General features: G+C 45.6%; 1 protein-coding gene across 1 annotated transcript in view; it reads left to right on the forward strand.

Annotated features, from left to right (window-relative positions):
• Positions 1-19141: 19141 nt before the first annotated feature.
• IL1RAP (interleukin 1 receptor accessory protein) overlaps positions 19142-25138 on the forward strand; it is a gene marked incomplete at its 3' end in the record, with an annotated part of 47802 nt that continues 41805 nt past the window's right edge. The window contains exon 1 of the mRNA XM_082320690.1: positions 19142-19220. The remainder of the gene's footprint in view (positions 19221-25138) is intronic.

Below are 25138 nucleotides of genomic sequence, written 5' to 3' on the forward strand. Positions count from 1 at the left end.
TCGCTCTGCAAGAGGGGCCACATGGGCACAGGGACACACACGTCTCTTGGTGCCTTCTGCAACTCCCAGACCCAAGGCACCAAAGGCTCTATGTGCTGTGTCCGTAAGTGAAGACACCTGCTAACATTTCAGCTTCCCCAGATTTTTCTAAATACCTAGTGACTGTTACCACAGTTGATTGCTTATAGCCTTACCTTGTATCTTGAATTCATGCCAGTTGCCCTTTATGGGCTTATTTTGAATTGTTGGGGGCCTCAGGTGCAGCCTGTCCCCTGCCAAGCACCCCCAACCCACTGGGCTCCAGGCAGGGAAAAGCAGTGCTCTCAGACCCTCCTTTCTTGCAGGCAGAGTCAGCTCAGAACAGGCTGCAGCCAAACGCCTGCACACCCAGAATTAGGGAGGACTCACATCATCAGTGTTTATGGATTCAAGAAACAAACACAGCATTAGCAGGCTGCTCTCTAGCTTTCCTCTTGTGACAGGTAAAAAATTCACATGCTCTGCCTGGGAACATGGTGAGTTGATGCTTGGGGTGAGATGCTGGGTACCCATCTTGTGCTCCCCAAGCATGCTGCAGCACCACAGGTAGGATCAGGGTAGGGATGAGATGATGAGGCTTCTCTGGGTTTGCTCCCTCCACATCAGCCTCCAGAGCCCTGTAGCACAGCTAGGCTGCCCTCCAGCCACCCAGGTCACCTCACCTCCTCTCCAGGCTGGTGCCAGGGTGAGAAACACTGGCTGGAAGACAAGATAGAGAGCTTGCATCTTCCTCACTGCCCTGCAGGAGTTTGCTGCATGTATAAACAGAGAGACGGGGGATTCTTCCAGGACAAATAAGACCACAGAAGAGTCATGCTTAGCACAACCCTTTCTCTCCCTCACCTTGCAAATCCCCCACCAGCTTTACTGTTTCACTTAATCTCTCCATTTTCTATCTTCCTCTAGTAATATGTCTGAAGAATACACTCCTGTTTTTAAATTCAATGTATTCAAACAGCAACACTCTGCACACTTCTTTCATTTAACCTGTCCTGTGAAACTTACACTTTGATTTCCCCGCTGACTCCTGCTTCTGCTCCCTCAATTTCCCTCTGGCCAAGCAGCATCATCCTAGCAACATGAATCTTCCCAAGCTCACCTATCCCTCCCCAGAGATCTAGCTTAAATTCACTAGAAAGCCTTAGCTTGCTGTGAAGCAGGTTTTTATAATTCCCCATATCCCACAGGCCTTTGCAGCTCTGGAAGCAAAAGGTGTAAACACTCAGCGCTGCCCTTAAAACAGGTGAGGGTCATTGTATAGGACCTCTTCAATAGGAGGGGGGAAATGATCTCTTACCCCTCTTTGCTGTGATGATAATCTTTCTCTTCTAGAGCAAACAAACTCCAACTGGCCACTTCTGTAAAGACTTTTCTTGTATTTGCAGGTTTTGGGGTTTTTTTTTGTGCTGTAATAGCACTTAGATGTCTGGGGTGATAGGGGCTGTATAAACTAAGTCTCCTGATACATATGAGAGTCTGGATATCAAAGAAGTGACATTCTTTTTACTTCCACCTGGACAGCATTACATATGGATCTATTTTTCAGACCTCCTCATTCTCACAAGTTATTACTCCTGCACTGACTCTCCCTGAGTCTCTCCAGTATGCTACAGACATCAATTAGCCCCAATCCTGTGAAAGGAGAAAATACTTAGCTTATGTTGCCTTTTGGGATGCTTGGGCACAGTGTTTCAGTGACAGAACAGAGACTTCCAGGGATGTGGTGGCAGCGCTGGGGCTGGAACCCAGGAGTGATGAGGTTCAGCTGCGTTGTCTTAAGTATCATAGCTTGCACACCTAAAAGGTATGCCTAGGGAAGGCTTTCTAGAGGAACATCCTTGGAGCAACAGCAGTACGAACACTGAAAATCACAGCTCAGACACCCACCTCATCTGTGCACAGACCTCATCTTCTTTGAGGTTCCCATCCATCCTCTCATGCTGTCCTTACTCTTGCAAGCTCTGGTGTCAGGGACAGAAAGAATAGGCCTAATCCTGCAGGACACAGAGTTCCTGCTGCCTGCAGGCAGAGCAGATGATGCCGGGTCATCCTTGGGGTGAAACTGGGCAGTTGGTTCCTATCAGAGAGGATGTTGCACCAGGGATCCAACACTGCACTGGCTACAGCCAGCGTGAGCAGAGTAGGCCCTGAATGGAGCACAACCATCTGTGAATTTACTATTCCTTCTCAAATGCTAATTAGTTATTTACATAAAACTTTGGAACATTTTAATTAGTTGCATTAATTTAGAATTCACAGAAAGAGAGCTATAAAAGTCTATTATATGGGACGCTTATTCAAATGAAGCTTGAAATGGCGCATAGTGATGTACTCGCAAATCTCCTGCCAACACAGTGAGAAAAAAGAGAGGGTGGCCAGGCTTTGAGTGAGGCAGTGGGGAGACTGGCATTTCTGCTGCATTGGGTAAAGCTGCGAAGCTGGTCCTGGTTAGCGAGATGGTCCTTTCCCACTCGAGGTCTCAGCTTTACAGCCCCAGACTCATATTGTCCCAATGTCGTTGTATTTGACGTGTCCTTCTTCTAAGGGGACCATTAACACTTCTCTCTTTTCAACTGGTCAGCTATTTTTCCTAAACTTGTAGGAAGTCACTATTAAGTTTGAGTTGATTTGAGATGATTCAAATTGGACTAAAAATGGTCATCAGTTAGTGGAGCCACAGGAATGAGATAGATGGACATCAGTCATCTGATCAGGCTGCCCTGTTTCTTTAGGAGATTAGGTGATGCAAACAAATGCACCTCCAGTACGGACTTGCCAGGTGGACTATAAGCTCCCCTTGGACTGCTTCACAAGTCTTTGCCATTCAGCTCAAGCCCTGGGATGGGCACCACAAGGCAGCAAACCTCCCTCCTGCTCTGTGCAGGCTGTGACAGCATGCCCAGACATCATTCCTCTGCCATCCCACCTGCCATTACTGCCTGCACTGGCAATACAGGAAAAGTGTGCTGGTCCTGCCTCAACTGGAACTTTATTCTCAAGGCATTGGAGAAGCACTTTCTTTCATCAAGTTCTTCCTTTCCTCGGCACTAAATTCAATTAAAGCAAAGCCGCCTGTATGTGGCTAGACTGATAACTCTGTAAATCCATCTGTCTCAAGTTGTTACAGAATCTAAATTACAGCATCACCATTAATCCCAAGATAGAGAAATGCCCAAGCAGCTATATGAAATAAGAGACACTCTGCCCTAAGATTTCATCTGGCAGGGAAAATTGTTTTCTATATAAAATACAGCACACGTTACCTCTTGAGGTTAAAGACTTGATTCAATAAATCTAGAATTACCCCAAGTATACTTTTACTTGCAAACCGTCTTCCTTGAAGGAAGGTAAATTCCAGCATCACATCCAGTTGTGACAGAGCTGCTGTCTGCCTGAAGAGCTTGAGGACAGCATGGAGTGAAGGAAAGGCAATGCTATATCCAAAACATTACAAACAGAATTCATGGGTGGTGAAATTAAAAGCAAGAGGGAGCCACAAACTCTTCTCTGCTCCATGACAAAACACCAGTTCTCTTGAGGCTCACAAGAAGTCTAGGAATATCTTTATGTCATTTTCTAAAAATCAACAGAACAGTGGGAACATTGCACTGAAACAGATCCACTCCACTAAAATCAATGGGTCAGTTGGGTTTCCTGTACTTTGATGACCCATAGTCTGGCATTTTGCAGGCTGTTGGGCAAATAATGCTAGAAAGACTGTGTTCCCAAACCAGAAGGAGGGGATTGGCTGCATAAACTCCATGGGCATCTATTACTCTGCACAGATACTGGAAAATGTAAGTCATTGTTCATAGCAGGGAAAGATCACAGAGGACTGTCATGAGAGGCAAGAGGTAACTATGGGGAGCAAATGACCTGTTCATTGGTCTATGGGTTACGCTTGCAGAATAAGAAGCAGGGATAAGTCCTGCTATAAAACCTGTTAAGAAGGGGAGTGGAGAACATGTTTTCTGGGGAAGCAGGTGGACCACTTAACCTGAGGATGGACTAGTTCATCTGGAGGTGGAATAACTAACCTGGAGGTGGCTGCTTCCATCTGTAATGTCTTTGGCTTCAGGGGAAGGGATTGAGGCATAGCCCGAGACTGTGCAATCCCATGGGAGTAGATGTGTTGATTTGATGGAGGCCAGCCTGGGACTGTTGTTTCAGTCTTTTTATCAAAGATGAAGAGCCTGAAGATACTTTGAGAATCACTGCCACCATCAAGGCAAATTGGGAATATTCTCTGGGCAAGAATTTAAAATTTAGCAACAAGAGAAGGAAATGAAGCTAGAAGGCACTGGCAGCCAACTGGCAGGTAGTGCATGGGTATCAAATCCTTTAATCCAACCTTTTAAACTCCATCAAAAGATTTTACAGCCAGTATATGAATGCCCCATGAAATACAAAGCTGCTGGGAATTATTGAGGACAAGAGCCAAGTACAATTCAGAAAGAAATTGGACACCACCATGGAAAAGGAGAATTTGTAGAACAATGAAGTATTTTTTGGAAAGCCTTTCCCTTTTGATGAATAAACTATATTCACACTAACAGAGGTGCAGAAGAAACATAACTCATAATTACTCTCTTACTTTCCTCTGGTTGTTGTGGGAGCCAGGATATCAGAACTGTACTCAGCAGAGCAATCCCTATTTCCAGTTTTGGGGTCTGGCTGTTTATACAGAGCTCGCCCATTGACCCATCTTCCTGTCACAAACTGATGAAGTGCATGTGTCAGATGGACTGCCTTCAATATAAAGCAATCAGTGAAAAGGAAAAGGGAACTGGAGGGTATAAAACAAGTAGCTTTTTACTGGTGACTTCACTGTGAAGGAGCCAGAAGTCATGGCAGGGCAGTGTCACATGTCAAGATAGTCCAGAGGAAAGCCATGGAAATGGCTGGGGAGCTCAGCCCAGAAAAAGCACCAGCAGTCTTGCATTGGCCTGAGCATTGATCCCCTTCTCCAAGTGTATAAAGGGAGGCTCCCAAGGTGGGCTCAGAAAGGTAGGCGCAGCATCACCTCACTGTGCATGCAAGGTCCACCTCAAACCTCATTCCTACCATCCCCACTCCTCGCTAGTCTGTCTCAGTGCTACCCTACATGAAATCCTCTGGAGGAGCAGCTTGTAGGAGGCAGGGACTTGCCACCTGGCCCCTGTGAGTGGAGTGAACAGGCCTTCTCTCATCACCCAAAATGAATAAGCTTGGTCTCAAAGTCTTCCACATGCTGGATTCAAACCGTAGTTTTAATTAAACTGAGGAGGAAAGGACAGAGGACGAGCGATGAAATGGGGTTTGGGGTGTGGAGGCTGTGGTTTTTTGTTTATAAGTTCAGTATCTTGTGAGTGAAAAGAAGTGGAACAGCATGGCAGAAACCAATGCTGGAGATCATTGGCCCATAGCATCAGGGCCGGAGGCATTAGAAGATGATGTCCCAGTGCCCAATGGCTGACCAGTGCCTCAAGCAACAGCCTTGCCATCTCCCAAGCTGGCCAGTTCTCCCCAGGGCTGCAGCCAGGATGAGGGGAAGAGCTTTAACGAAGGGGTAGATCTTTCCTCACCGGCTGGGAAGGGTGAGTAGATCTAACTTTACACTTCATCAGAAAACAGATTTGCAAAGCTTGTGTACTCAGGTGATGAACAATTGCACTTGGCAGATAGCAAACGCACATCACATCCCATAAATCTTTCCTAAAAGGGCATCACAAATTAATCTCTCTGCTGGAGTTCTTCATTTTTTTAGAGCATCATTTATCAATTTAATTTAACATTACTTCAGTTGCTAAGGAGCCATGATTGGAAACCTGTACCAAACAGGTTTGAACGCTAATGCCTGGTCATCTAATTGGAAAATATTCAAAAAATCAAGCTGAAGTCTGTCCTCTTCAGCCACACTGCACAGAGAGACATGGAAATATTCTGTATTGTATATAATAACACTGTTTATTAGTCAAGACTTGTAATTGTTGGAGAGAATACCAAAATCACAGAAGGTTCAATAAAAGTGACTCACAAATTAATCTCATTACACTTTGAACTACTTTCCATGCTCCTGACAGAGATACCTCAAGGATACTGAAACTGCCTGTGCCTCTGTATTGCATTTCATATCATGACCCTTCTGCTTTATGCATTAATGTAGTAAGTCTCCATCAGGCCAGCGACAGGAAGGGGGATGTTTACTTAGTGATGTGTGAAATGATGAATAAAACTTCAGGAAATTTTTGGGGGAGAGGGCAGTGAGGGGAGAGCTTTATTACATTATTGGGTCACCACTGACTCCAGAAATCCAGAAATTTTGCACATCTTTCAAATAATGAGCATCAAATGGGGGAAAAAAAGAAAGGTTCAATGCTGGTTCAAATTTCTGCACATCCGAAAATGTATCCTCATTTCAATTAAATCTTGACCTATTTTTAATCAAAAGAGCCTTCTGTGTCTTGCTCCCTCAGAAGACTGGCATTGCTAGCAGGGTGCTGAAATCTTAGGTCCCAGCTGACCGGGGAGTGATGGAGGCTTTCCTCAGGGCAGCATGGTGCTGGTACAGCACACAGGCGGGTCTGCCTCCGTGGGGCCATGGACGGCATCCCACATGTGTCCAAGTGCCTCTCCTCATTGCCATCGCTGCAGGGGAGGGCTAGAGCAGACACAAGGAGTGAAACAACTTTTCTGGTGTTGTACAACACGTCTCAGATGTACCAGCAACTGGAACCACAAGAATGAATCAGGCCCCCCCACTCCCAGCCCATGCATGGCAGAGGCTGGGGCATTGCACTGAAGCCCACTGTGGGGACACAAAAAGGGACCTGAGTTGTCACTGAAAGGAACAAGATGGAGAGACAACCCAGTAATTTTTCTGGATGAGTATTTTCAAAGAAAAAGCTAGAGCAATGTTTTGAATAAGTTCCTACGATATAAATAATAAATAAGCAATATAATATCTATATACAGACATACACACATATACACATGCATTACGAAGAGCTCTTCTTTAATCATTAATTCCCTTGGGAGTTAGAAAATCACAGCTGAAAACAATCGTTTGTATGCAGAGATAGACAGAATTTTCTGGTTTTTACTAAGACAATACTTTTTGGCAAAAAAACCCCAAACAAATTAATGTGGGCCATACTCAATAATTGTGTCTAAAAACAATAACAAAAGATAGTTTCAAAAAGTAAGGAAATAAAAAAGCTGATTGATTTTTATATTTGCGATTTCACAAGTTTTAATTTTGTAACACTATTCCTAAGACCCGATCAATTCAACCCTTGCATAAGGCTTCTAAAAAACTGTGTATTGCACTGGGAGTGGTTCAGCATGAAATGGAGGCAGGGGGTACTCACCAGAAAAAAGGCAACCCCCCCCCAAATTTGATTTTAGGTGGTCTTAGACCAATGCTTCCACTTTTCTGATTCATCTTCAAAGCCAAAAAATTCCCAGTTCTCCCAGGCATACTTGGATGTCTGACAGCTGGGCAGGTGGACTCTGCTTGCTCCTGCCAGTCCCTGCTCTCACCATCGGCAGTGGTGGACATGGGCAGTTCTCCTTCTGCTCCAGCACTTCCACTTGTGTGTTGCATCTTCAAACCACAAGGCACAAATCCTTGAGCAATAATATTTGATCTGATATTGCATAATCTGCTGAGCATATAAAAATCAGGAAGACCAGAATAATGTCTACCAGCAGAATGAGTTTGATGATACTGACTGATTAAAAAAAAAATTATAGAAAAAATTAAATGTTTTCCTTGGGTCTGGGAGGACGAGATGCTCCCTAACACTTGAAGTGATTTTCAGTCAATATTTCCTGCAGTTTTCCTGGCCTTTTGCAGCATCCTCCTGACTTCATTTGTGATCCTAAATGCTGAAGATTTAATCAATCATTGCACCCCCTGCTCTTGGCATCAAAGCAGTTCAAAGCACTCATATTTACTGAATGTCATTAGGTCACGGTGATGAAGTAGCTGTGCTTGTATCCTCAATCCAGTGCTTATTACAAGGCAACATAAGATAGAGCTGTCTTTGCCCAATAGCACTTTACCAAGTAAAGCCCTGGACACTGTACCAAACTCAATGATGGGAGTAGGAAAGGACAGACTTTTCATATTTCTCTAGACTAATCTTAAAGGTTAATGGAAAGATGACAATAGATTTCTTGTGAGTTTTTTCTCTGCATATTAAACCTTCTTTCTTGTGTTGAATGCAAGGCTGGGTGTTCCTTATTTTGTTACAGAAACTAGCAGTAGTTGATTTTATCCATAGTGCCCCCAAATTTTATCTACCTCACACCTGGAGAGTTGTTTCAGGAAGAGATGACAGATGCTACCAGCAATAAGAAAAGCACATGCTCTTTAGATATATAACTGAAATGCAAAGGATTCACCTAGCTACTTCCAGAAGTATAAGCACACCTGGCTACAGTGGGAGAGAAAAATGGAGAGCAGCTCCCTGGGGACTTGCAACAGCTCCTTTCCTCTGCAGGCAGGCACATGAGGAGGCCTGCAGGATTCACCAGCTCTGAATATACTGATGTATATGAACATACTGCTGCTTTAGGCAAGTCTCTAGCAATCCGCCTTGCCTGGCTTTTTATGATCTAGAGCAAGCCCCAGTGATGACTCAGGTGATGGTTGTTCCAGAGACCCCATTCCACAGAGCCACAAAACTTCATGATGCCAAACACTCCCTTGTTAGGGCTCATCAGGAATTAAACTAACGATAACATCTGTCACAAATACTTTCTGGAATGAGAAAACTTCACCCTGCATTGCAGTTGTTGAGTCGTTGGCTGTGCGTCACTGTTTGTAAAAACACGCTGAATATTTTGAACAAATAATTCTTAAACTTCAGACTCTTTCCTTCAGGATATTCCCTAGTGACAATTTATGCTTCACATTGAAAGGAACTGGTTCTTGATTCAACAAGTGAAATGTTTGCCAGAATGGCATATTAAGAAACTAAACTCCCTGCCCCTCTACCACCAGGCAGTGCCTGGCTTTACCAGCCTGCAGAAGGGACCGTGCTGCTGCTCAGCCAGCACTGCATCATGCAGAAACTCTCCCAAGCCCTCCTTGCTGTGCAGTCCTCACCTGCATCGCCAACAAATACCTCTAGGGTCAACATTTCTGAGGTAGCCGTGGCCCTTGGGGACTGGACTTGAGATACATAGAGCAGAGGTGTCTGCTCAGAGTCATTTAGAGTCCAAACCACACAAATTCTTTCACAAGCAGGTGCAACATCTCTGAGCTGTTTTGCCTCGAACATCTGGAACATTTCTTTTGCTTGGGCAAGTAATCAAATAGGTGTTACCCTCGCCATATGTAAAAGAGCACTTAAGCTTGTCCTTAATTTGTAGGACAGTATTTAAGGTTAAACTCATGTTTAAACAACAAGCAATTTTTTTCCTTTTAATTAAGATTTATACAGGTTCCCATCTGTAGACTAAGCAATGAAGTCCTAATGAGCAGAGAGCCTAATTATGATCATTCTGTAATTGAAATAATGGTGTGCCTCAGAATAAGACTATTATGTTGCCAGATAATGGACTAATGATCTCCAAAGAAGGACTAACGAAGATCTGTAAAAGACTCTTGCAGTTCTTATGAGGACATGCCTACTTGTAAACAACTCCATGTAGTATTCAAACATGTATAATGTAATACATAGCATGATGTGTCCAAAGATGTATATCAAGGTGTTGGTAATGGCTGAAGTTCAAGGGCATGCCTAAAAGCAACAGAATTATTAATGCAAGATAGAAGAAAATAAACCAGAGAAAGCTGCACGAAGTGATTTAGGAGACAGATTAAAAGTATAAAAAGGGAAGTCAGTGGGAGTCAACACCGGGAAAACAATCAACATCCGCTACAATATTGGTCCCATCAGCTGAAACCAGCTCCCTCCACACTCTGATTGATGAAATACACTTGAATCCGATATTTTTTCTTGCCTAAATGACCAGCTCTAATCACGAGCTCCACACATTGCTGCTTTCTTCATCGTTCAGCTGGTCAGGAAAGAAAAGATAATTACAGAATATTTGTTTAGTAATTGTCTGGTTCTATTTTGGAGTTTGCTTGTGGTGCTAACGAATGCAACTCCATTATGTCATTTATCATGTGAACAGTCAGGTTGAGGAACATTTTAAAACAGGAACTATTTTGGTTTGCATGAGAAATAACCCCACAGAACAACTGACAGCATGTGTGAGCAGAAAAATTCCATGCCTGAAAATGATAGGTTAGGTGATTTCACCGGATAAAAACCTTAAGGAAATCTCTTTTCACCAGCAGGGCAGAGCGTTCATGGGGAAGGGAAGAGTTGCAGCCCCATATTTATCCGCACGAGGAAGTCCAGATTGCAAGTTATTTAACTGGCTTGCTAGCAGACATTGTTTCCTGTTACCTTTTCTACTATCACCCACTGCAAGGGAGAACTTTCAATTAGATCTTGAACGAGCTAAAAATTATACTCTAAACCTGACTTAAGTACAGATGAAATAGGTTGTAATTATATCTCAGGTGTGGCAAGAGCAGGAAAGCAGAGCTAAGGGGAGGCACCAGCCAGACATTACGCAGAGATACATCTGGAAAGTGATGGGGAGTCACAGCTCTTGTCCAAACAGCTCCCTCCCCATAAACCCACATTTGCATCAGAAACATTAAATTCTCCATGTTATACTGTAGCACCAGGTACACGACTTTTTCCTGACTTAATATGGCCCAACGCAATGCACTTCTCCATTGGGGTGGGATCTCATATGTATTCCCGCTCCCATGGACGGGCGTCATTCTTGGTGAATTGGGCTCAGCTGAGAGAAGCGCAGCTGGGAACACACAACCATGTGAGAACAAACTGGAAATTTCCTCTAAGGGTATTTTCAACCTCAAAATAATTTGGTAACTGATTGCACAACTGTGGGTTGAGAAACCTGTCTGAAGTGTCTGGTCAAAGAAAAAACATTCATTTAATAGGGTGCCTTCCCAGCAACAGTGGAACAGAAGTTGTTTGACAGTGCTTTGGGTAATATCTTGAAGACTGTAGGTGACTAATAATAGCAGTGCCTTTTTTCCAGAAATATGAAAGTCATAAAAATGATGGTTTAGAGGACCAAAACTATTTATAAACTGAAGAAGAATTCAGTGAAGAGTTTTGACTAAAAAGGAGTAGAGGGGAGAATTTTAATGTGCTTGAAATAGAAGTCAAATCTTAAAGAAAAAAATGCAAATTTAAAGTATTTTAAATGGTTTTAAAAAAAGTTGAGTGGCTCAAACATGAAAGGACACCTTTTGTTTCAGATCAGATGAAGATTTTATGTTTACCAGGATGAGCGACCTTGCTTTGAAACGTCCTCTAACTTCAGCCTTCTGAGGATGGGCAGAGGACTTCAGTTCATCCAGGATCTTTCATCCATCCTATACACAGAGAAATAATAATAGAGAGAAATTTAACTGAAAAAATAATAAAATCTTCCAGGAGCGTTGACTTCCATCATAGGGTTTATTGTTTATTTCATTTTGGCCAATTACTCTCTTCAGAAGTTTCTCTGGCATATTATGAAGACTAAGTGTTAAACCTGGGAGGTCGTTTAACTTGCAGCCTGTCAAGCACATCTTTACATTGCTGGTTAACGACTTGTGAACTTCATTGTCAGATGCTGCTTTGCGACTTTGCATCTCCCAGTTGATGGCTCTCTGCCATGAGCCGAGCAACTGCCGGGGTTCGAGGGTGCCTCTCGCCCTTGTGAAATTCAAGTTCATTCTTTTTCTGCTCCCCTCGCTTTCTCCCTGCAAATTTATGACTTGCTAACAAATGCGTTGCTCTTGATTCCCTCCTCTTCAGTGATCTTTAAGATCTCTCATTTCATAAGGAAGAGGCAGGTGGGTGATCTGCTTCCAAAAAAAAAAAAAGTTCCTATAAGCGCGGCTTGTGTCTTAAGGTTGGCTATAAATCTGTCCAATTTCCGTTGACTTAATTCAGTCTTTTTTTGTCAAATTACTTAGCAGTAATTAACTGCCCTAACCAAAGCATTTTCCTCAAGGTGCCCACATTCCTGTGAGAGCTGTAGGTTGTTGTACCCACACACGCAGGCAGCATCCTTTCATCATTCTTCATACAAATTGAGTATTTCCTCTGCTGATCTTTACAGCTGTTCTCCAAATACCATCTGCAATTAATGAAATATTCCTTCTCACCCATTCCTTCAAAAACCTTTGTCCAAGCTTGTTATGCCCTAGGAGGCTAATAACATTTATTGTACCTTTGCAAATTTTGGCTCAATCCTTCTTCCTGCTATAGGAAAGAAAAAAGTCTTAAGGGCTTCTGATTTTCCCGTGAAGATAGATGCGGAAACCCAGGACTAGAAGTTACCAGGAGCATCCCTGAGTCCTGCCCTCTGCTTTCACAGAGCTCATGATGACATTTATAATCATACTGATTTCCATTTAAAAATTGATCGATCTGTCAGACTGTTTTACCCTTCCTGCAGCTGCCAGGAGGCTGCTCCAGAAACTTTCCTCCCTGGTGCTTCAGGAAGTAACGATAAAGGGGTGGGGTGGGCCTTTAGCAGAAGCCACCCACGACCAAGCAGCACCATTGCCGTGACCCGGTGCCAGCAAAGCCAGGACGTCTCCCTGCTTCTGCCACCGGAGCTGGTCCACTGCAGCTGCATGGGGCTGCATTGCGCTGATCTGGCACCCGGGAAATCAATAGTAGTCGGGGTGGGAGGAATTACTGTACGTTCCTAGTAATTGTGCAAATGCAAATTTACTACTCCAAAGTCTTCTTTAATGTAAATCCAGTGAGGTCAATGGAGTTAGAGAAAAACTGGCCATTCTGCTTTGTCTCTTATGCTCATTTTTATACTGATGGATAGCAGCTATTAAGAGAAAGGAACTTTCAAATGCCTGGAAATACACTAACCTGGGAAATGAGCTGCAAGGATGCCAGGAAACCCTCTTTGTGCAGATGGGTATTCTGCCTAACCACAGCGCTCAACGTTGCCAAGAACCTCCACCAGCGTGAACTGCTACAGCTCCATCAGCGCTGATTAACAGGAGCAGAGGGTCCTGCCCTTTGGTTAAAACACGCCAGCCTGTTTGGGAGGAATTCCCACTTTTGGCAAGTAACAGCATCTCCCTACATCAAGGCCTTGCTAACCTGCAGCTGCCCTCTCCAGGGATTGTGTAAGGTTTTCTGCAGTTTCTTGAGTTTGCTCCGAAAATCTTCTGTTGCTTGTGTAACCTTTCTAAGAGTTACACAAAAGGATTGTTTTCCTTAAGAAATCCTTAACTTATGCACAGATAAACCGAGAGTCTAAAGGTTAACGTTGCTTCATCACTGCTGAAGCGAAATCAAAGATTTAAAAGGCCATTCTGCAAAATGATCTTGCATTTTTAGGGGAAAAAGTAAACTGTTATTGATTATAATAATAAGCTTTCGGATTGTGGTAATGGGATTTTTTTCATTCACCAGACCTGATGTTCTCCTTTCTCCATAACCATTGCAGTTCATCATGGGACAGATACTCAGAAAAGCTGGGTTTTGTCCAGAAAAAAAGACTATTGAAAAGACTATTAAAGCATCAAAACATCTGTATAAACTTATGTCAAGATAGGAAGAGCTTTTACAATTAGGTAGGATAAAAACAGGACATATTAAGGCTTTTCATACTTTCTTAAGATCTTTTAATTGACTCCATTTACCCAGGAAAGACAGTGTGCTACTTCAGTGCCTTTTCCCTTTTGCAGTGGTGTCAGCGAACCATCAGCCAGAGAAGCACGGTGGCTGAAAACAACTCCAGAGACCACTCTGTGTAGAAATAGCCAGCAGCAGGGAATTGCCTAGATGACCAAGGCTGTATTGAGACTATCCAGCTTTATTAATCTGCTGACAGCCTGCCGCTTCCCACTGGCATCAGTGAGCAAGTGAGGGAAGGTGCAGCTAATTAATGCCCAGGCTAGATGCTTTCTTCAAAGACTGTTTGAGACAGATTGCCCAATCTGAAACACCAGCCCAGTTTGAGTATCCCTGAAAAGTCCATGGTCAGGCAATTTATACAAATTTAGTATGTTTGAATGTGTTGTGCAGAAGGATGTTCAGGCATCCTAAACACAAACCGTGGCCAACATGTGTGTAATTGTAGGTCAGATACCTGCCAAAAGTTGAAGCCTTTGGCAGGATGAGAAGATAGTCATCTCCATCGCTGATTTGAAATAGTTTTAGCTTGCATGAAACACAGACTCATAGGACTGGAAAATATGTCTGACCCCAGGCTGTATCAAAACATTTGTGACAGAGATTTGAATGGACTTAGGTGCAAGTCATCTAAGGTCAAGTTTCCATTTGAGAACCATTTGCATTAGCAGCCCTACCACCACGGTAACACAGAGGAAGAGACGCTAACGATGTTTAGCACATGAACATGGACAACAGCTATTTGCTACATCCTCAGGAATAAACGTAGATGAACTCATAACGAAGCCGTGCTTCCAATCCCTCCTCACTGTGCAGGGTTTTTATAGAGGTTCACACAAGATGCCTCACTGGGGAGTGAGATGATTTGAGATCTAGTTTGGACATAGTCAATAGGGCAAAGAATACGTGATCTGTGTTAGTCAAGCTCACCTGACACAGATGCAACTCCTCGTGCAGTCTGGTGAATGAGCAGTGCATACCTGTCTGAAAGCCACGCGTGCCTGCACAGCCAGGCACAGGTTCCTCGCTGGAAAGCGGTCTCAGCAGAAAATATTCAGCCCTTACACCCATGTGTGGGTAACCTCAGCTTCCTTGACAGAAGCAGATGGGAGGTCCATGTGCTGCTATGATAGAAATGTCTGTCATTCTCTAGTTTCTTCTCTGTCCTCTATCTTAGGTTATCAGGCGTGCTCTTCTCAATGCCAGTTAAAACGTAGGTGTAAAACACAGAAGGCACATTCATTTATAACTACACAGACTATAATTATATGTAGTCTAGGGCTTGTTTCCTGAACTAGGAAGGAGGAAAAATGGGTTAGGTGGGTGTGAGTAAAGTAACAAGCAGGAACATGTCTTTTAGAGGTTATGAAACTACCTTGATATCCCAGCATCAGAAATGCTGGCTAAGAACAAACAAATCAGAAAACTGCGTGCAGGCTGAGAGTTGGGAAAAATACAAGAGAATTGGGAACTGACAAGGGAATAGTAGCAAGTTTCTGATCCAGCCTGGGAACTTACCATTGCAAGCAAAAATGGAGGAGAAATATGAGCTCACCGCTACAGCTTCGTTGCAGAAAGATAAATGCAATCTTGGGAATACCAGGTGAGATATTTCAGCGAGAAACAGGGACTTTAATGTCATTGTATGAAGCATCAGTGAGACCTCCTCTCATTTAATACTGTAACTCCTTTTGATCATCCATATGCACTTCAAGATTAATTGAAACCAGAGCAGATGGAGGGAAGAGGTCTGAGGTGAACTGAAAGTCATTTAGGAAAGAAGATTGAAAAGCCAGTTCTGTGTAGCTCGGGGGGAAAAGGAGGCAAGAACCTTCTCCATAAAAATACCTGAGTAAGGAGTAGTGAGCAAAACAGCTGCTGAAATGCGAGCCAATGTTGGTGCCAGAATGTGTGGGAATAAACTGGTGATGGAAATGACAGGAAGGTTCCTGACCATCAGGGACATGGACAGTCTAGCAGAATCTCCCAGAAGGAGTAACAGGCAGAAAACACAAACACATTTTAAGTTGGAGCATGGTCCTTTCATGAAAAGGACCATAAACAACATTGTGCTTGACATGGCAGAAAACTGGGCTGTATGATCCAGGCTCCTCCTGTGCTTCTAGCTCTAAATTGACTAACGGGAATAGAACAGCAGCAAAATGAGGCCTTTGGCCACTTGTTACTGGAGATCTGTGGAATATTTTCACAGCAGTTGCAATGCCAGCAGCTCCAGTGTCCTGGCTAAACACCAACACATTCCTCTGCTATTTAAGTCCCCCCCGTGGTTTTACTTAGTAATGCTACTCTTTGCTCCCTGCCCAAAAATTGTGGCACAATGCTGCTTTTTTGTGCTTAAAAATGTTTTCTATTTACTGAATTGCTCTTCAAACTGTAGTATAATTCACTCTAGGGTGTAACTGTGTTGCATTTTAACCTGCACAGAAATAGCATGTGCAAGTGTGGAGAGAGGATGGGAGAAAAAATAGCAATACAAAAATAATCCTTATGACAGCACTGAGCCCAAGTGAGCAATATTACCCTTATTTTACAGTAGGGAATTGCTGATTCTTTTAATCTATAAGCAAAAAGAGTCTGGAACCTTTCCCATAAAAACACAATAAGCAGGTGTGGTTTAGGCCTTTGCTATCAGCTGTAGCCTTAAAACAATCTGTGGAAACTTGATTTTGAACTTTAATTCATGAGCCTTTCAATGAAGTCTAAAGTTGAATTCTGGCTTTCCATCAAAATCAGAGAAAATTAATGACACTGGCCTAAACACCCTAATTTGCACTGGTGGAGGCAGGCTAGGATTTTGGAAGAGTATGAATTTCCCAGGGTGTATGTGTCGATGACTGTTAACCTGCATTACTGTTATTGCAACAATGCCTGGATCCTCCCAAACAAGAATAATCACATGTCCAATCGCAGATCTGTATCTATGGATGGCAGATATTACGTAGAACAAGGTACCATTATTATTATTATTATTATTATTATTATTATTTAATTCTTGTAACAATCACTGGAGCAGTTGAGCTGCTCCCACAGCTGCATTAAATATCACGACTAAAATATGCAATCCTTTTGTTATTTCATCTTCTGTGAGAAAAGTGGACTGTCGTGTTTCAACAGAAGATTTTAAGCACATATTTCTCTGTAAGTATGTTGGAAAATACAGCTCACAAAATGTGCCTTGTTATTCCAGTTTTGCCTATATTCAGTAATGCAGCTGAGTGCACGGATACCTAAAGTAGCTCCAGACAAGATAGCTTGGCTCCTGGAGCTGTGCAGGTAGCATGGAGCAAAACATGGACTAATCTGCCCTAAGTGAGGGGTAAATTAGTCTACATAGAGCTCTGCCTTAACAAGTTACTTGCAATACTTGGATAGATTTGGGTTAGAGATGGCTTGAGTAGAGCTGACTAAGCACAAACCAAGTAGGCACATTTTCAAGGGCATTCACCACCAGGACAAGAAAGCTGCCGAGATAAGAAACTTTCTAATTGTGCTGTGCCAGAGCCCTGGGAAGGGAAGGGAAGAGAGCTGCAGGAGGAAGAGCTATCCCTGCCAGAGCAGCAGGAACAGCGCTGGCCTCCCATCGCAGCTCCTTCACACCCTGTGGCACAGCCAGGCTACAGCCGCTCTTCCTTGGTGGTGGCTGTCAGAGGTTGCTCCAGGTGCAACTGGCCAGGCCCTGCTCTTCAGAACAGGTTTGTTGCAGAGGAGCTTCACAGGGTGGAGTGAAATTTGGTCTCCTAGATATCCTGGAGCCACCTCCTGGGGATAACGACTGCAATCTTGAACTCAGTCCAACATAGATGCAATGTTGTAGCCAATAGTGTGAAGAAGTGCTGCAGCACTTTGAACTGATAGGAGTTTCCTTAGCACTAAAGGCTCTGTGTCCAGACATGTCGCTTTGCTGCCAGGCTGCCAAAAGCACAAATAAGGCCAGGTCACCCACTGCCAGGATGGAAGAGCCTCCTGACCAACTTGAGAGGAGACACAGAGCTTTCCTCCCCTGCCTGGGGCAAGGGCACTCCTACACTAGGGGCTGCGCTGATTGTCCCTGGCCACATTCTCCAGGAGAAGGTACCAGCCCAAATTTCTGCGGATTCTTCTTCCACTCCTCAGACCTACTATCATTTCCCTTGGAGTCTATTTCAGGTGCCTGCTCCTCATCTATCACCAAATTCAGTCTCATCTGGGCTGCATCATGGCAGCAATACAGCAAAAGGTGTTGGTGTTGCTGACATGGAGAGGTGTGCTGGGCAGCCCCCGGGGATGTCAAAAAGGGGCAGCAGGAAGGGCCAGCTGTTGGCAGAGCAGTGCCCCCAGCACCTCTGGGCACGTCCCACCACAGCAGATACAAATTTTATTTACCACGTTGCATTGAGCAGGCGCCACTTCTCCGGGACGAGGTGGCATCGCAGCACCCAGGGTGCTGTGCAGTGCCACGGCTCTTGCCAACGAGCCCTCTCCCTCCCAGCACACAGGGGAGAAGGGGAAACTTTGCTTTCCCGGGGGACAAGCGGCCCGCAGAGAGCGGAGGGGGCTGCAGCAGCATCAAGGCTTTACCGAAAGAGGCAGCAGGCTGGCTCCAAAGGCTCCCGATGCCCCGGGGCCGCCCGGGGGACGGGGCACTGACTTCAGGCAGCTGCCTGCCTGCCCGCCCGCCCGCCCCTCCAGCGCCAGGAGCTTCAAGCCGGCAGGAGAGCTCAGGCCAGGAGAGGGAGCCGTGGGCCGCTGACGGCCGCGTAACCCGCCTCCTCCCTCCCAGCAGGACCCCGCAAACTGCGAGAGGGACATCGCGGCAGCCTTCCGCGTTACGGACCCGCCTCTGCTCCCTCACCGCCCGCCGCCTCGCATTCCCGCCTCCCGGCTGCTGCCCGTTCCCCGGAGTGACACCCCCCCACCGCCCCCCCCGCACGGCTGGCGGGCGGGGGAACCCTCCCCGCCCGCCGAAGGAGCGGAGCCGGCGGGGAAAGGGGCGGCCGGTGAGCGCGGGGTGGAGCGGAGCGGAGCTGGGGTGGTGCGGACCGGGGAAGAGGAGGAGGAAGAGGAGGAGGAGGAGGAGAGCGGGGCGGGCGGGACGTGGCCGTGGCCGTGCGCGCCCTCCGCGCTTTCAGGTGAGGCGCGGTGCGTGGGGCGGGAGGGCTGCGCGCCCGTTTCTGTAGGCGCGGGCAGCGGGAGGGAGGCGCGGCCCCGCGGCGCGACGGGACGGGGGCAGCGGGGTCCGGCCCGCCCCGGCCGTGAACTTCCCCGCGCTCGCAGGGAAAGTTTCAGGCGGAGGAGGCGGTTTCCAGCCCGGCGGTGCGCGGCGGGGGGCGGGCGGTGGCGGTGCGCAGCCGGCAGCAGCCCCCGCTCGTCGGCCGGCGGGGCAAAAAAAAGGAAAGAAAGCAGAAAAGAGGCTCGGGAGAGCCCGGGGAGCCTTCGCGGCAGCAGCGCCGGGCGTCCCCCGGCCGGAGACGCCTCTGGACGGTGAGAGCGATCGTGCGCGGCCGCGTCCAGCCCCGCCGGGCCGGGGGGAACGGGAGCGGGGGACGGGGGAGGCGAGCGGGCGCTGCGGCTCCTGTGCTGCTGCCGGGGCCCGGCGACCCCTCCGCTGCCCCTCGGGAAAGGAGGCAGCCGGTGTGAAGGCAAAGCTGAGCTGAGGTGCAGGACCGCAGATGCGGGTCTCCGCCGCTGCTGCACCCGCGCTGGCCGTGCCTCCGGTACCCGAAATGTGGGGTGGTTTGCTTAAATTCCCTCCTTTAGGCCAGGGAAATTTGGATATTCCTAGCTAGAGTCCTACATGCACCGACGAATGCAACTTTAATTTTCATCTTCATTGCAAATGCGTGAGCCTCTGATACCTGTTCTCTTCTGCTGTCAAACAGATCTTTGAAATGGAAGGGGGGAGAGGAAGGGGTCAGGCTTAAGCCGCAGCAGGGAAATAAAGTGGAAGAGACACGTCCAAGAAAGCAGCCTGAAAGCGATTAGATGCTGGCAGCAAGATGCCTTTTGCTGTGTATTTGTTGGGGACAGCAGCCCCATTATGCGAAGCATTTTGGGGAGGGTATCTGGATGGAAACTGGATGGTGGGAATGCTTTCCTGAAAAGGAAGACGAGGGGGAAAAAAAGAGACCGTCAGGACTCCGGTGCTTCAGGTGGCCCTTTTCTGTGCCAGTGTCACTTCCCTTCGTTACAGTGGCAGTACTTGTTCCTCAGCCTGGGCTGGTTTCTCGGAGTGTGTCTGTACGGTGCTTGGCACAACGGGATCCTGGTCTCAGGGCCTGAGGATGTTACTGTAAACTGGATTATAAATACACTCTTGCATGCAGGCTCTCTCTTTCCGTCCTAGCCTCTGCTTTGTAAATAGCTAGTTACAATGCTTGGATAAAATTCTGTTTTCTTTTACAGATCTTCTTTTCTTATCAAATGATGGCTTTTGTTCCATGCATTTAGTTTTGTTGTCCTAGGAAGGCCTTTTTACTTCTGGATTTGGGAGATTGCAGCAAGCTCCTTATCTTTTATAAAAAAATATTTGCTATGTAATTAAAAAGTACTATTTTTCTGACACTCCATTTTTAACTCAGGCCCCTCTTGGATAAGCAGAACTGTTACTGAACTTACACTTCCATACACAGAAGGATTGTGGGGTATTATTTATTAACTGTGCTGTGGAGAGTCCATATCTCATAACTTAGAGGGCCATTTATAACAGGTTGCTTTTGGCAGCTCCAGAAGATTTACTTGCTGTCTTGTGCTCCTTGCAGGAACAGCCTCTCCTGTTTGCATGGAGAGCATCACTCCAGCCCAAGGGCTTTCTGGAGGGAGGGCTCGCTGCTGGGAAGGGTCCTGCTTTCTGCTTCCATTGCCTGCTTGGCTGTGGTGAGCGGGGAAGGACAAGCAGAAAGGATTAAGCTCTTGAAGTAGGTGCAGAGTTGTTCTTGTCACTGGGAACACCTTCTCTGTAAGAGCAGTTAAGGATGCAGAATAACACGCGTTGTGGAGAGTAAGGCTGTGAGGACTTGGGCTGGTGGAAACGTGCAGGGCACCGAAACGATCAGGAGACATTAAGCTGGGAAGGTGGGAGATGCTGCATGGAGGTGAAGCAGAGCGCTGTGGGGTGTGAGGTTAAGTTTCTAACACAGGGCCTCTGTGCAAGGCAGAGGGCAGGTGTATGTGCACGCAGGCCTGTGACCTTCTTTCCATGTCTCTGGATGTAGCTTGAGTTCAAAGTGGCTATGAAGAGCTGTGCTTGCTCAAGTTTGCCCATGCCTGGTCCCTCCAGCGTCTGTGAAGCAAAGCTTGTGTTTGAACACATCAGGGTTCTCTCCTTCCAGACCTCTGGGGCTCTGTGCAGGCATCCTCCAGCTAAGCATTAGCTAGTGTGCAGTGGGGAAGAGTACTGCACTGATCCGGGCTTGAGCAGGCTCGTACCCTGGGTCAGGTAGCGCTACCCCAAAGTGCCCCGCATGAACACATAGGTAAGAGAGACTTCGGAGGGTTGGGAGAGCAGTGTGGCAGGAGGTTGGATGGTGCCTGGATACGTGGAGGGATGGGGAATGCCTCCTTGCTGGCCCCAGTGCTGTAATTTTATGCTCTGAAATATGCATATAGGAAGGAGGAAGCAGAGAGAGCTTGTCCCAGCTTTATTCCTCCAATACCTGCATATGCCAGATGCCAGCACTAGGGAAGAATCATTTCACTCCTTCAGAATAAGAGGCCAGAACATGTTTTTTATTCCTTCTTCTCACTTATGTTTGGATTTTTATGTTGGTTATTTTGGCAGGCACATGATTCATATTCCTTTCCCCATCTGTCCTGGGTCCCCCACTGTTGTCAAATATCCTTGCATTTCAGCAAGATTCTGACTTGCAAAAACTTACCACGAAGATAACCCTTGCAGTTGGCAGTGTGGGAGAGGAGGTGTCCCAGCTTGGCTCTCGGAGCACAGGTTGCGTTAGCAAGGTGGACAGTTAGGAAGATTATAACCAGCATGCAAATGTGTTCACATATCTGTGAGCATCCATGCTGTCCGGTCTTTCTTTTCATCTTACAGCAACGGGGAATGCTTCGGGAATAAAAATAGATATATGGAAAAGCCTATATAAGCTGAAATCTGTGAACAGCGCCACATTATCTGGGAACTGAAACACTTTCTACAGTGGAGCTCGCAGTTCAGACATTGCCTGCTCTCCTCCTTCCTCCCCTGCCTTTCTCTTGATGCAGCTCATGGATTTTGCTGTCCCCATAAGCAGATCCAAGAGCTGTCTCCTCTGTGCTGCCAGGCTGATGCAGCCCAGCTAGTAGCATCTCTGTGCCCAGTGGGTGAGAGCTAGTGCTCCTCTGGCTGCGCGAGGTGGGCCAGATGCAGAGCCGAAGGAAGGCAAAGCTGGCTGTCACGCTTGCCACGCGTGAGCTGAACCCCTCTCTTCCCCCAGCTCTGCAGCCTGGGTGTAGCTCGGGGGCCCACGTGCAGGTGGCTTTCCTTCCCTCCAGGGTTTGTAACTGCTTTGTTCTGCACTGCCAGCAAAACGTATGGCTGAGATTTGGTCACTGGTAAACTGGAACAAAACAGCTTCTTCTTCTGGGAGGTATTTTAGGATTTCTACACCACCACCATCGCTCCCCCCCCCCCCCCCCCCCCCAATGTTTTCGCAAAGCAGAAGGCTAATCTCACGTTTCTCAGCCACAGTTTTGTTACATGTAGGGCTTTTGTAAGCAACTGCGCCACACATACGCTCGGAGAGAGTGCAAAAAGGAAACTGATTCGGGGAAATTAGTTCAGATGGTGCCTATGCTTTTGGGAATGTCAGCCTTAGCCAGCTCGCTTCCTAGCTTCAACCTCAGAGGTCCCAATGAGACACATGCACGGATCATGATGTTCATAAATTCAGAGTCTTATTTGACAGAAAATAAAATACAGGAACATGAATGTACAAGTGTACATATTTTGTTATAGAGTTCCTTAAAAATAGTTGTTGGTAAAAGAGGATTTCTACTACAAGCAAAGAATCATATCTTTAGTCAGTCCTTTGTTACTTTAGCAACCCTCAGTTTCATCAAATGGGGGCTCTATCCCCAGGAATTCCTCTGACATAGGTTTCCCCCGAGTCTGGATGATTATCCAATTACAATTTTAAGAAAATTACAGCAAGGATAACTGGCTAAAGATAGAAGTCTCTGAGAGTGTTAGGGAAAGTGAAGGAAGGAGTGTGAGAGAGTGAGAGCTTCGCTTTCTTGTACAAGTAAAATGAGGAGAATTATACTGGTCCTTAACTTTTGCAGTGAGTGGAGTCAAGGTCCCTGGTGTTGGGTTTGGTCAGTCTTTCTTTCTCTCTCCTCTCTTTTCTTTCTCTCTCCTCTCTTTTCTTTCTCTCTTGTCTCTCTTTTGTTATGTGCCAACTCCCATATTTATATGAAAAAGTTACGTTGATTCTTATGGAGCCTTTTTAGATTTACATATGTTAACAAAAAGGGACCATTAACTTAAAAGCTCTGTTTAGGGCAAAGAATAAGAGATTGCCAGGAATCCTGGGCCGAATCAGGGGAATGGTAGGTGGCTCCTTCTCCTGGGAGCACCGGAAAGCCATCACCTTGGCAATCCCACCCAGAGCAGGGTCACCAAGAGCTGTGGGCCAGCGGGTTGTGCGGGCTGGGAGCTCTGTGTTACAGCCTGGCAGTACCACGGTAAAAGGCCGGTCATTAGCTTAGCGTGAAGCGCCGTGGACAGTTTTGTTGTGCAACTGGAAGGCAAAGATACAACATGAATCACACATTTGCACAAATACTTCAGAAGCCTCTTCAGCTTTACTAAGCCAAAGTGTTATTAGAAGAGTTCTTAAAAAAATGAAAAAGTAAATTTTAATACCTCTCTGTGTCTTTAACTAGAAAAGCTGCTGTGTGCTTTGGGTTTTGTTTTTTTTTTTTTTTTCTTTTTCCCCCCTCCTGATTTTGCTTAATCCCTTGCATGACTGAAATGAAAGTATAATGGAATATCTTGGATCTCTTAGGCCTGATCCTGTCCCCTCATAGGGATGTGATATTTTCAGATGTTCAGAGGGCGATTCTTATATATTTGATTAACTTGTGTGTAAAAAGCTTGCAAAACTGTGACCTAAATGTTTATCCTTAGTGCTGACAGGATGCTGTAGAGCTGTTTAACTATATATTTATAATGATTATGCTGCTTGGCGAGGAAGACATGACGTTTTCTTCTCAGAGGGAATTTTTGCTTTTATTTTTGCCTTTTTCTGCCTGTGATTTGTGGTTATAGTTGCCTTTCTTTATAATTTTACCTTTTGTCCTAGATGTAAACAAAGAGCTAATTACAGTTAATCTCAGTGCAAGGGAATGGAATTTTTAAAGAGTGAAAAATAACTCCCATCTGTTAGGTTTTGAGTGGTGTTTTGGGGTTTGCCTTCTACTCGGAAGGAAGCCAAAACTTGCTCAATTTAAAGTTTTCCTTGCAATATTTAAACTGGATTTTTAATCATTTAAAAAACAAACAGAAATGGAAATAGCTTTTCAAATTATGTTTGGCCATGTTCTTAACGTGCTGGTTCCTAAAACCTGAACAGCTCTGTCATATTCCTACTGAAATAAGTTGAAATCCCACTACCAAATTCTATAGGAACAGGTTTGAGACCTTATTCTGGAAAAGCATCTATTTTTCATAGTAGTATATTGCATTTCTGTGTTTTCTGCCTGCTGGGGCTCCATGTGCCCAACCAACCAGCCCCAAAATGACTTGTTCTGAGGGAACTGCTGCTTAAGTAGTTACTATTTAAGACAGGCTCAGAACCCAAGTTTTCTGTGGTGGGTATGTGGTACATTTAGCCCCATCAGCTCCAGTGACTGCTGAGCTCAGGGAATTAATCTATACTTTGCACTCATATGGTATCTTTCATCTCAGCATCTCTAAGCACTTTAGAGACATTAAGATGCACAGCTGTGGTGCGAGGTGGGGAGAGGCTGTTATAAAAGTGGCTGGGGAAACAGAGGCACAGATTTCAGAAGCCTCTCCTAATGTGCTCAGTTCAGGGGACTGCTGTTTATAAGGTCTCCGATGTCTGATTATCGGGGAGGCACTACAATTTTTGATGCACTACAATTGGTGATTGATGCCTCTGTAGGTTTCATGTAGATTAACCAGAAACTCATATTGCTACCCTAAACTAGTAGACTGTTCTAAAATACTCAACCTTAGAGACTTAGGGGAGCATGGTAAATGGCAGCAGCAGGAGCCCAAATTTCTAGTTTGTTGTTTTTTTTTTTTTGTTTGTTTTTTTTTTAATCAGGTTAGCCCTATTGCAAAAAGCAAATCTCACAAGGAACCAAAAGTAAAACCACCTCACCTCCGCCCCACCATAGTAACATCCAGGGCCCCACCTACATAAATTTTTCAGCAA

This window comes from Platalea leucorodia (assembly GCF_965183815.1).
Source record: "Platalea leucorodia genome assembly, chromosome: 8".
NCBI lineage: Eukaryota > Metazoa > Chordata > Aves > Pelecaniformes > Threskiornithidae > Platalea > Platalea leucorodia.